The sequence below is a fragment of the Camelus ferus genome, chromosome 1, assembly GCF_009834535.1.
Source record: "Camelus ferus isolate YT-003-E chromosome 1, BCGSAC_Cfer_1.0, whole genome shotgun sequence".
Lineage (NCBI taxonomy): Eukaryota > Metazoa > Chordata > Mammalia > Artiodactyla > Camelidae > Camelus > Camelus ferus.
This window is the reverse complement of record NC_045696.1, coordinates 20,354,266-20,366,360: the sequence shown is the minus strand read 5'-3', so window position 1 is coordinate 20,366,360 and position 12,095 is coordinate 20,354,266. Positions and strand designations below refer to the sequence as shown.

Genomic DNA, 12,095 nt, shown 5'->3' with positions numbered 1-12,095 from the left:
TTGGACTAGAGTTTCTAGGCAGTGAAATTAGGCAATAAAAAGAAATAAGAGGCATATGAATTGGAAAGAAATCCAAAATCATATTTGTGACTATAAATAACATGACCTTCTATATTCAGATTTCTAAGGCATCTGTTATAATCCATGATTAGAACTAATAAATGAGTTTAACAAGTTTGCAGGATACAAGATCAAATTACAAAATTCAATTGTACTTCTACACATTAACAATGAAGAGTCTGGAAATGAAATTTTAAAATAAATTTTTAAATAAATTAAAGCATATTAAATTATCAGAAAGAAACCTAATATTCATGAATTAGACTACTTAATAAGTCTTAAAATGGCAGTACTTTCCAAAATAGTCTACAGATTCAATACAATGCCAGTCAAAACCCAGATTACCTGGAGATTGTCATACTAAGTGAAGCAAGCCAGAAAGAGAAAAATACCATATGATATCACTTATATGTGGAATCCAAAAAAAATGACACAAATGAGCTTATGTACGAAGTAGAAACAGACTCACAGATGTAGGATATAAACTTATGGTTACCAGGGGGGAAAACCTAACAATCCAGAGACACAGAAGGGTTATACATCCGTGGTTTCAGTTATGGGCAGGCTCATGAAATTTTTGAGGGTTCTGTTGTCTACCAGGAAATGACCACGTGAAGTAAAGAACTAGATGAGCGTTGTCAAAGAACACACTGGGACGTGGACCATGGAGTGAGAGCTGCAGGATAGTAAAGAAGAAAGAACAGAGTCAATCTAGATGAGATCCTGTTGACCATTTGTTACTTAACTGTAGTTATTATCACAGTTGTTAATTTAACTTCTCCAGAAGAAGTGGGAAATATTAGCTACACCATATTTTGCTCTGAGTGCTAAATGAAGTTACCTAGGTACATCAGGCACTACAATATCTGGTACTTAATAGTTCTGCAGGTTATGACTGTTTTGTGGGGGAAAAAAAACAACTTGATGTTTAAGAATAGAAGTACAACTACAAGAGATTGAGATCCAGCCATAGAATTACAGAGGAGACTTAGAGACTACTTCCTGAGGTTAGATAAAGAGAATTTGGTGTAGTAAGTTTCAAGCTACTAATAGCAAGACTGTCTATATTGGGATTGATCTGAGACAAGGACTTCTTCCATGTGTCATGGAAAGGTGAGGGCTTGGATTTTCCTGAAGCTGGAGCTGAGCCCACAGGAAAGGGTACTTTTCACCCCATACCTACCAATAGCTGGGCTGCACAGCAATTGAAAACCATGTAGTTTCTGATCATCACTGATGGACAGGCTGTGGTTTCCTAAATCAAAGATAAGAATGAATCTGTTACCTGAAGTTTGTGACTTGGATGACACCAGATTTGTTTCTTTCTGCTTTATTTATCTCAATATTCAGATAAGTCCAGGAATTTGGAGATAGTTCTGAGAAGAGCAGAAATGATTAATGAAATCAATTCACCAAGTTATAAAAAAAAATTGCAGGAACTGAAGTGTATTGTTTAGTTAAGCATCGGTTGTCTAAAGATATGATAATAGTCTCAAGTACTTGAAAGGTGAAAATAATATGCTGTCCTTCATATGCTAATTTGGAACTACCAGCCCATTACCAGTGAGCTGGTATTTAAAGTTCTTTTTCTCAGTGGTGAGAATAGCTTTTAACAATTTTTAATACTTTTCTTTATTCAGTCCCTCTTATGACCAGCAGGACTCATGTAATGGACCAGGATTAATGATGTACTTGTAAATGGAAAAAGAAAAGCTATAAACTGTCCAAATTTAACAGAGACTGAATCCTTGATTTTATACTATTGAAGTTTTTTTTTTTCCCCTCCATACCAACCACTCTCAGATTCTCTGATACACCAACAGAGTCTCCAATAGTTCAATTCAATTCTGACACTATCTACTTTGACTTAGCATCAGATTCCACAGCCTCTTTAGGCTCAAGTTCAACACTTCAGACACCAGTAACAAGCCCTGGGCCATCCTTACTTCTGACCTGCAGGAGGTACCCCCCAAACCCCTCCTTAGATGTGATAATTTGCTAGAAAGGCTCACAGAACCCAGGAAAACACTTGACTTGCATTTGCTGATTTATTTTAAAGGATGCTGTTAGATCTGTCAGTAGCTAGATATGAGCAGAGAAGAGGAGGCATGGGCCAAATGTCAGGAAACCATACATCTTGCAAACAACCGGGGGTCCTTGGCAGACAAAGAAAAGTAGGAACATCTGGACTGGTAAGAAACCACATATTTTGGTTTGGCAGGTGTCCTAGAGGCAGATAAAGAAAGGTGGGATAAGCCTGGAATCTCTAATGTCCGAATGTAACCTTTTGCTCATTGTGCCCTCATTATATAAAATTAGCCTTGCAGATTAGAAGTACCCATCACACACTGATGCCATGACACTTCTGATCAAGACTAAATAAGGACAAAAAACCCTCCTTCCCTCCAGAAGGTGGAGCTGGGATGAAAGTCAGGACACAACCTGAAACTCCTCTCTCTTCAATGAATATTCTGCCCATTTACATTTTTACACCGCATGTATGGAGCTTGACAAAGAAGCTCAGCGCAGCTACTCACCTGAGTCTCTCCACTCTCCCCTTGAGAGAGTACTATCACTTAATAAATCCTCACTTTGCTTTCTTGACTTCTGTGTCTCTTCTCTGAATTCTTTCTGTGATGGGACAAGAACCTGCTCTCCAGTAACAATATAACTCAAGAATAGCCAAATTGGAAGAGATGCAGAAGTTTAGCTATAGGGGAATTGATGGACTGATCTGCCGTGTCCTCTCCAGGTATGCCACCATCCCTGCACATCCGTGTGTTCACTAATCCACAAGCTCTCCAAACCTTGTTGTTTAAGGATTTGTATAAAGATTTCATTGGCCATTGGTGGTTAAATCCATCTCCAATCCCTCTCCTCTCCTCATAGGTTGAGTAGTAGGGCTGAAATTTCCAGGCTTCTAATCAAGGCGTGGTCTTTCTCGTGACCAGCTCCCATCCTAAAGCTAGAGCCATCCAGGAGCCCAAGAGTCCCCCCATTAGAATAAAAGGCCCTCCCATCACCCTTATCACTCAAAAAAATTCCAAGAGTTTTAGGAGTTCTGTGCTGGGAACTGGGTCAAAGACCAGATACCTTTCTGTGATACTGTAGGCCACTCCCTGTCTTTGACTTTGGATCCCTTATAGCAGAAAAGATCCTAACAGTTAAAAGATGCTGGTACTTAACTAGAGTCCCATTCAGTCATTCACAATTAGTCCATTCCACCATCCTGTCACATGAAAATGTCTCCCAGGGTGAGGCATTCAAGTTTATGGGTTTTCATTTGACCTTAGGTTTCAAAAACAGGAGTAGTCGCAGCAGTATATGGCTTCACCCTTTCAGGCTTCTGATCTAATTGAGCTAAGAGTGTCATCTCTTGCTTTGAGCCTCTTTCCAAGTGTTAATGTAATACTGGATTTCTCTTATTTCATAGCCCATTTACTCATTTCTTTATCCTTGGCTACTATTCCTTCTTTTCTCATTTATGCCCAAGTGTTTCCATCTTTGGAAGGACTTTGGGGTTGGCCACTGTGATGGTCTAGATTGTAGGCAGCAATATTAGTCTAACCCCTACTCACACAGGGTAAGGTTACAGAGGTAGAGAACGGGTGGGCTGTTGTTACCACTAGGCAATGTAATTGCATTTGTTGTTAACCCCAATTTTGCCATATAGGCTGAGCGCATAACCTGTTCTGTCAGGTCCTTAAAATTCTAATATAAATGTATAAAAACATAGTTACATTTTCTTTCTTAGGAATTATCCCTGCTTCTAACACTTGTATTTTTAGCCCTCGTCCTGACACCACTGTATCTGCTAGGAAAAAGAAAGTTGAGTTGATATGGGGAAGAAAAAGATTATAATCATCACACCAGCAGCCTCCTTGCTTGGGAAGAATTACATGGTCATGCCAGCATCCTCTGCCATCCCCTCTTTCCTGAGTCCAGCAGAAACCGTGATCTCTCTAGTGGGGACACTTCTTTAAGCTCCCTCATGCTTTGTGTGAGCCCATACTCAGGAAGGCATGTGAGCAAGCCCTTCATGCCTATGTCTAGTGTTGTTTTAGGTAGTGTGTCAGTTGCCTTTTCCAATTCTTTATCACACTGTTACTCTGAGGAAGAAAACTCTCTGCCTGTTGCTGACACTATGGGCTATAAAGTTTGTTTTTTGGTCTGAAGAAATGTGACTCAGCCATTCAGTGTGGTAGAGTTCTTTCCAGTTCTTTTATAGTACTCTGGGCATTTGCATCCAACACCAGGTCAGCAGAGCCCAGTACAAAGTCAGCGTCACTTTCTACGAGGGCCTATTTGTAGTCCACTGGGGTTACTGGCGTCAGTCTGATCTGACTTGCCAGCTGTGTTCAGAGCCTTCCCCCAGGGAATGTGTCACTCAACCGTCTGCAGTCTCTGTCTCTTTTACTAGCAGACAGAATAGTTCTTATTGTCATTTTGTGCCTCAGAGGGTGCAAGGGGAATATGTTTAGATCCTCAGAGGCTACAAGAGGAGTATGTCTAGTTGTGTTACTGTGAGGATGATAAAAAGACCTTGGTTCTTTGTCTTACTGGAGAAAAAGAATTTAAACAGGAGACTGAAAGTGTGATATAAACAGAAAATCTTATTAATAGAGCAAAAGTTAGTAAAGTAAGAGTACACCTTCAAAAATTGAAGGTGGGTCAGCCCAAGAGAGGAAGATGGCAGCTCTCCTTTGTTTCTCTTGCCTTATATCCTGGCTTAGGGGCGTTCTCGTGATTGATTGATGGCTCATGGCCCTTGAGTGTTCAGGCACGCCCATCTCTTATAGTGCATGCTCTTACCCATGATGCACACAGAAAAACCTGTGGGAGGGGGCCCAAACCACAATGTTAATTATATTATAATGAGCATTGGATCATGTTAAGCTGGGTCTTTCTCTCTACTGCACAGCCACAGCGTTTGATTCTAACCGACTTCTTTGTCAGCACTCATTTAGAAAAAGTAAAATTCTCTGAAGCCCCTTATCCTGAGTGCAGGTGTACTGTTATCTTCTGAGTTGCTCCCTCCCCCATTCCTCTCCCCTTGCCTGGTGCTTGTTTCTATCTAACTTTCTAATGGTTTCAGCCCGTTGCTATAGCCTCCCTGCTGCAATATCCACTTATTTCACGGACCCAGGTGGTTACACAGTTGAGTACATCAGGATATCTACTTCACAATTTCAGTCACCTTCCATATCTGGAAAGGGGTTCTTGTGATAGGCATCAACACGTTTTGTTTTAATGTACACTTCAGATTCCCATATGATTTCCACAGGGCTGTGTCCCATATGGGAATCCCTTTAATAGATCAGCTTTCCATTGCCCTTCTGTCTGACCGTTTGGCCAAGCTATTGGCCAACACCAATGAGTTAGTAAAAACTAAAACATTCTGGCAAGCAGCAAGCAATTCAGCCCACAGAACTGATTTGTTTTTACCTTTTTCCATTTAAAGTAGTGGTCTTCCAAACAGTATGCTTTCTGTTCACCTTTGAACTATCATCCATAAGCCAGGCACCTGTTTGTTGGTTAGTTAATTGCTTTTTATAGGACAGTGTCCAAGTGATAGTGAAGTCCAGCAGCTCTTCACACAGTTACAAGTTCACTCCTTGGGAAGGAGCTCCCTACTCATGGGTGTCTTCTTAGATTCCTGTAGTGCAGAAGTCTTATATAGTGATTCCTCAGTATCCATGGAGGATTGGTTCTCAGATCCCCACAGATATCAAAATCTGAGGATGCTTAAATCTCATATAAAATGTCATAGTATTTGCCTATAACTTTTACATAGCCTTCTGTATTCTTTAAATCATCTCTAGATTACTTATAATATCTAATTCAATGTAAATGGTATGTAGGTAGTTGTAAATGCAATGTAAATATTATGTAAATAGTTGCCTTTGGCAAATTCAAGTTTTGCTTTTTGGAACTTTCTGGAATTTTTAAAAATATTTTCGATCCACAGTTGGTTGAATCTGCATAAGTGGAACCCACAGATATAGAGGGCCAAATGTAAACCATTTCTGGTTTATTATGGAATTCTTCTGGGCAATATCCTCTTCATTAAAGCATTTATCCAACATTACTCAAGTCATTATGGGTATTTCAAAATTATTTTAATGCCCTTCAGTCTTAGGGGCAGTTGTAACTAGTGTCTGATACCAACTAGTAATTTGCCCCTGAAATGAACATTCCCAAAGCCCCAGTAGTCACTGCAGGGAGGCACTCACAGGTTTTGCCATAAACCCTAGTATACACTCAACATAAGACTGTCTCAGAATTTATCATTACCAGCACTCCAGTTTCTATTCTATAGTGTGTGGGCTCAGCCAGTCTTTTTTGGTTCCCATTTAGCATGTCCAATTAATATTGCTTGAAGGGCAGATTTACATGCCTTGTGTTTCACAATACTAGGTAGGGGACGTGTCTCAGGTCAGACACAGTGTCTGTCCTAATAGTACATTGATACAAAAGAGCTGCAACTATTTCAGATAAAGCCTGTTCTAACTCACCAGTTCTTCCCCCAATTTTCACCTTAATACAGTCATCCCTTACATTACAACCATTACTTGTAGCCTTCATTGGGCCTTCATCAACAGGTTTTCATTTTATAATGCTAGATAGAGCAGACACTCCCCAGTCAGACATAATATCTCTTCTCATAAAATATTTACATAAAGGAGATACAGCCTCTTCACACAGAGACTGTTTAAATATTCTAATTTCCATCCAAACTTCCACCTTAATCCTATCACCCCTTGTATTTCTATACCTGCTATATTTAATTGAAGCCCATATTAGGGCTTCATCAATGGGTTTTGGTACCACAGTACAAGTGACTCCCATGTTAAGAAATCCCAGAAAATTTTCTCTCACCCCTTGACCCTTATATCCACTCAAAGACAAAAGGCTTTGGATCTCCAGCAGGGTTTCTAACTCTGGGTCCATCGTCATTTTGACAGTCTTTATCTCAATTAATCTGCCCAATTTTGATACCAAGCATTTCCACGTCCAATTTCTTATTGAAATGTTTGCCTTCTCATTTGTAAAATACTTCTGAATGGAAGCAAATACAGTGGACTTGCTTGGGGCCCTTTAATGTTGGGAGACCAGCAGTGTTTTGATTTGGTTCACTCAGCCTTCAATAGTGCTATGTTGACCTTTGTTTCAACACCACCAATGACTATTTATTTATCCCACTTTTAAATAATCATCTAAAGATTTCCACCTTTCTGGAATAGGTTTCTTGACTCTCCCCTTTCTCTTTCCTCTTTGTTTCACCCCTATCAATATTTCCTTTATTCACCTCATTTCTTAATAACCATTTAAAAATTTCTACCCTGCTAGGAAAAGTCCCTTGACTCTCCCCTTTGCTTCTCTCTGTTCTCTTGTTTATTAATCTAGTCTTGTTTTAGATTCCTAAGGCTCTTGAGGGGAAGCTGAGATAGCAGATTAGATAAGGCTCCTGCTGTTGCTAGATTTTATAGCAGTGAGGTTACATAGAATGCCCATGCAAAAAGGGTCACATTAATCATAGAATTTACCATGACTTGGTAACAAGATATTCAGTGAGTGAATATCCTGATTATCATAGAGCTAGTCCAACATGGCTTGCATATGAGGCATATCAGCTGCTGTATCTGGACTGTTACACTGGCATTTGTAGGGAAAGTTTGATAGCCCCCTTCTGAACATCCTTACAGTGGTTTACATCTAGTCATCTAGGCTAGTTCTTTCTTTGGAAATAGCCTGCTGTGTGTCAGGATTAGGTATAGTCATCTGTGATCATTCCATAGGGAGCTGTGGGTCCTGTATCAACCCAAACATATACTTCCACTCTGCAGCATTTAACAACAAAGATACTGCTCTAAATTAGTCACTCTTATAGTCTGTTTTTATTGACTGTTCTATAGGAAGTTGATGATACTGTTCCACAAAATGACATATCTTTTACACCATATCCCCTGGTTTCACTTGTTTCTTGGTTTTTACCTTTCCCCAGTATTGACTACCTACTTAGTGAGCAGAGGTCCTGAGTTCCTTTCTGTTCTCCTGACATAATGTTTCCCTTTGTGGCTGCCTTTGAAACAAGTGGCTGAAACTTAGGCCAAGTGAAATCTGAGCTTGGTCCAGCATCAAAGTCCAACTCAATATTTTCTTTCATTTTATCTGTTATAGATAGTAATAGCAATGGATTGTAAGTCTGGCATGCTTCTTACTATTTTGCATTTTCTTAGGTATCCAGTGAGTGAATTCCTCAGAAGTAGTGTCTGCCACCATTCTAAATACCATTGACAACTTTTGCCTTTAGTAAATGATCTCAGTGCAGCAAAAGTTTCATGCCATGGGTGACTCAGTAGCCATCCAGGGATAAACGATCCCTAATCTCCTACCCTGTCATCCTTTCTCTTCACAAACCATATGTTTCTGTGAGCCAGAGCTGTTTTAGCAAATTCCATTTTTTCTAATACCAAATGAGAGTTTTTCTTTTTCTTCCTGACAACAAATGCATGGTATCTTTCCCAGCATCACCTCTTTAATTTTCCGGACATGGACTATGTGTCCAACAATTCAAGTCAATTCTGGCACTGTCTATCTGGAGTTAGCATCAGATCTCACAAGTTAAGGAGCTCAGTCCCACAAGACTACTCCAGTTCTAGGTACAGGTCACAAGTCCCGGACATCCGTACTTCTGACCCACCAACTATAAATCAGATTCAACCTCCTTGGGTTCACAGAACTCAGAAACACACTTTGCTTATGTTTTTCAGTTCGTTATTAAGGATACAACTCAGAAATCACCAGAGAAAGCTATGCAGAAGGCAAAGTATGGGGCAGAGGGATGGATCATAGAGCTTCCATGCCCTCTCCAGGTGTACCATCCTCTCAGTCCCTCCCTGTATTCATGAACCTGAAAGCTTTCAAACCCCATCATTTAGGTATTTTTATGGAATTTCATTGGCTATTAGTGATTAACTCAAACTCTAGCTTCTCCTCCCTCCCCAAAAATTGAGTATGGGGTTGAACATTCCAAGCTCCCAATCAAGGCATTGTCTTACTGGCAATCAGCCCCATCCTGAAGCTATCATTGAGGGAGGCCTACTCACCAAGAGTTGGCTCATTAGAATAAAAGGCTTCTATCTTCCTTATGATGCAGGAAATTCCAAGGTTTTTAGGAGCTTTGTTTTTGGAAATAAGAAAGAATACAAAGACCAAATATCTTTCTATGATGAGACAACTGCATACCGACCCATCAAATTAGCCTATCACAAAGCCAATGAGTGTGCTTGCCCTCCACATATATACACACACATGAACACACATGCACAAAGTGTACTGTTACAGCTCCTGACCATGTATGCACAATTTCTTACTTCTTCCCCTCTGCTTTGTCTTGATCAGACTTTATTCAGGCTTCTCTTTTCCCCAGAGTCCCCTGAACTTTGACTTGTCCCCATCCCTGGGGCAAAAACTAAGATGCAGTATATGCCCTCCTCCTCAACAGCTTACCTCCCAAAATCAGCAGGCCCAGCAGACACATTTCCTGTCAGATTGCACCTATTATGCTTTTTGGACACTCCTCCTTTTTTGTCCAACTTCTCTTTAAAAGTTTCTGCTAAGCTATACTTACCTCTCTATAAAAGAAAAGCCTTTTTCTGTTTGATTTTGAGATACTTGCAGATTTCTGAGCTCCAAGATTTCTCCCTATTATATTAGTCTTTTGGAAGAAAGTCTCTCCTTGTCTAAGCATGGATTTATTTTTATTTGAAGCGAAGTATTAATAAATGCTACAGTTACATCAGATGTTATGATCAGCATCAAGTCTACACACACAAAATAAATAGAACAATTAAGTAGTTCTATCATATACCTGGACAGTAAAAAAATAGGCAATCTGAATGATTTTATGAATTTATAAAACTGCTTTTATTTTAAGGTTGCTTTTCATAAACTGAGTTCCAAAGTGAAAGAAAGGTAAGAATACATCATTTTAAAGTTAACATTTGGTTGCATGCCAAAGAAAATTTTCTTAAAATTTAGTTACTTCATTTTTGTGAGTTCTCACTTAAGTAGAAGTACATTATCTTTATTTCATTTACATCTCATTTGTTTAAATCTAACCAGACATCATAAAACTCAATCTTTAAAAAACAAAACAAAACTCAGCTACTTTAATTTTTATTAGAGAATAAAAATAGGAATGTATCACAAATTGGTCTGTTATCTTTATTCAGGGGCCATGCTAGTCTTCACTAATCTTTGCATTCAGTTTTTCCATATGTGCTACCAAAGCAAGCACCTAATTTTTTTTTTAATAGGAGTCTATCTGGAATCAATATACTGCATTGTTCAAGGGCTTTGTGAGAGGCCTGTAGACCAAGGAGGGCCAGTGATTCTCTTAAAAATAATAATTCTAGACATTATACTCATGTAGCCATTAGATTATAAAAAACATTACTTATTTCATAAAAGATGAGATTTTTACCACTGAAGGTTTGTGTAATAAAGTATAATAGTAGAAAAACTAGAATCCTCGTTGCTAGTGAATAATTGATTCTAAAAATAACATTCATTCATGTGTCTTTGATTCCCTTGCATAACTAAATAGGAAGCATAAACAATGAACAGAAAAAAATAGTTTTATAACCTTTACAAATTATCAGTTAATAAATTCAAGCATAAAACAAATATACCAAAAATCAACCTAATTGAATAAATATTTCTCATATGACAATGCCAGTAATTTTCTCTCTCTTTCTAAGTGGCCTTTATGTCATGTGGAACTCTTCCAGCTCATTTACATTCATGACTTCACCACTGCTAATAATTCACATATTATTGCTAAATCAAATATTTATTATATTTTAAAATTACAAGAAATAAGTTGAAGGAATATTTGTCTTTTGCTTTTTAAATTTTTTGAAACAATACTAGACATATGAAAAACCACTGAAGCTTCTTAAGTGAAAGTTATATTTGAAGTTAAACTATTCAAACATTTGTTAGTGAGTCTGTGAATCATTTATAAAAATTATACACCTTGGTTTGACCTTCATACTAAGTGTCTAACTTAGTTTAACAATAGGAGCAGCTCTTCTGAATGTGAAATTATGCTATTATAAACCATCTGTATTTCTATAAATTGTAAAATATGTAAGGATATATGCACTACTGTGATCATTGCAGTGTTATCTACAATAGCCAAGATATGAAAGCAACCTAAGTGTCTGTTGATAAGCTTTTATGTATTTCTAGTTGTGATGAACATGTGTTCCTTGTAAAGTTAGAAAAAAATAAATATCATTAAAAATGAAAAAAAATAAGTTGGATGCCTCTGAAAAACCCCAAGAGAGACCCCTGGTGAATGAGGCAAGGAGTCTTTCAACATCATTGCACATTCTCTGACTGTGAAAGATACTGACTATTCTTAAGAGCCAGAAGAGGTGACGTTAATAATTCTATTAATTACACCCACCAATACAATTTATAAGCACCTTCTATATACCAGATGAATACTCATGTTGATTCAGTTCCACTAAATGAACCTGAAAATTAGGTGATATTATTATTGTTGTTGTTGTTGTTATTATTATTATTACCATCATCATTATACTGAGTGTTATAGATGAGAGGAATAGAAATGGACTCAAACTGATGTTTTCACATATTTAATTTTCTTTGGAGAAGAAGTACAACATAGTCAAGTAGTAATGGAAAAGGTAAAGCAAAATCTTTCAAACAAACAAGGATGGGGTCAAATTCTATAGCTATATGGACTTCAGTAATCATTCCAAAACATTTATGTGAGAGAAAATGGAAACTAAAATGTGCTAAAATAACTAAATGTTTTCAGATTTGGTGGTCTGTCTCTAAAACTTAGTCTGAAGTAGTATTTACATAAAATCTTCAAAACTTGAAAAAATATATGTAATGAAAAGTGAAGGAATTGGCTTGTAGATGTAGGCATTTTACACTGTCACTTTTAAACTAAACTTAATGGTGCTTATTTTGTTCAGTTAATTTGCTGAGAG

General features: G+C 38.0%; 1 non-coding gene across 1 annotated transcript; it reads right to left on the bottom strand.

Moving 5' to 3' along the window:
• Positions 1–10,253: 10,253 nt before the first annotated feature.
• LOC116666886 lies at positions 10,254–10,363 on the bottom strand. The gene has a single exon (XR_004323695.1). It is a non-coding gene; the product is annotated as a U6 spliceosomal RNA (small nuclear RNA).
• Between the last annotated feature and the right edge of the window lie 1,732 nt (positions 10,364–12,095).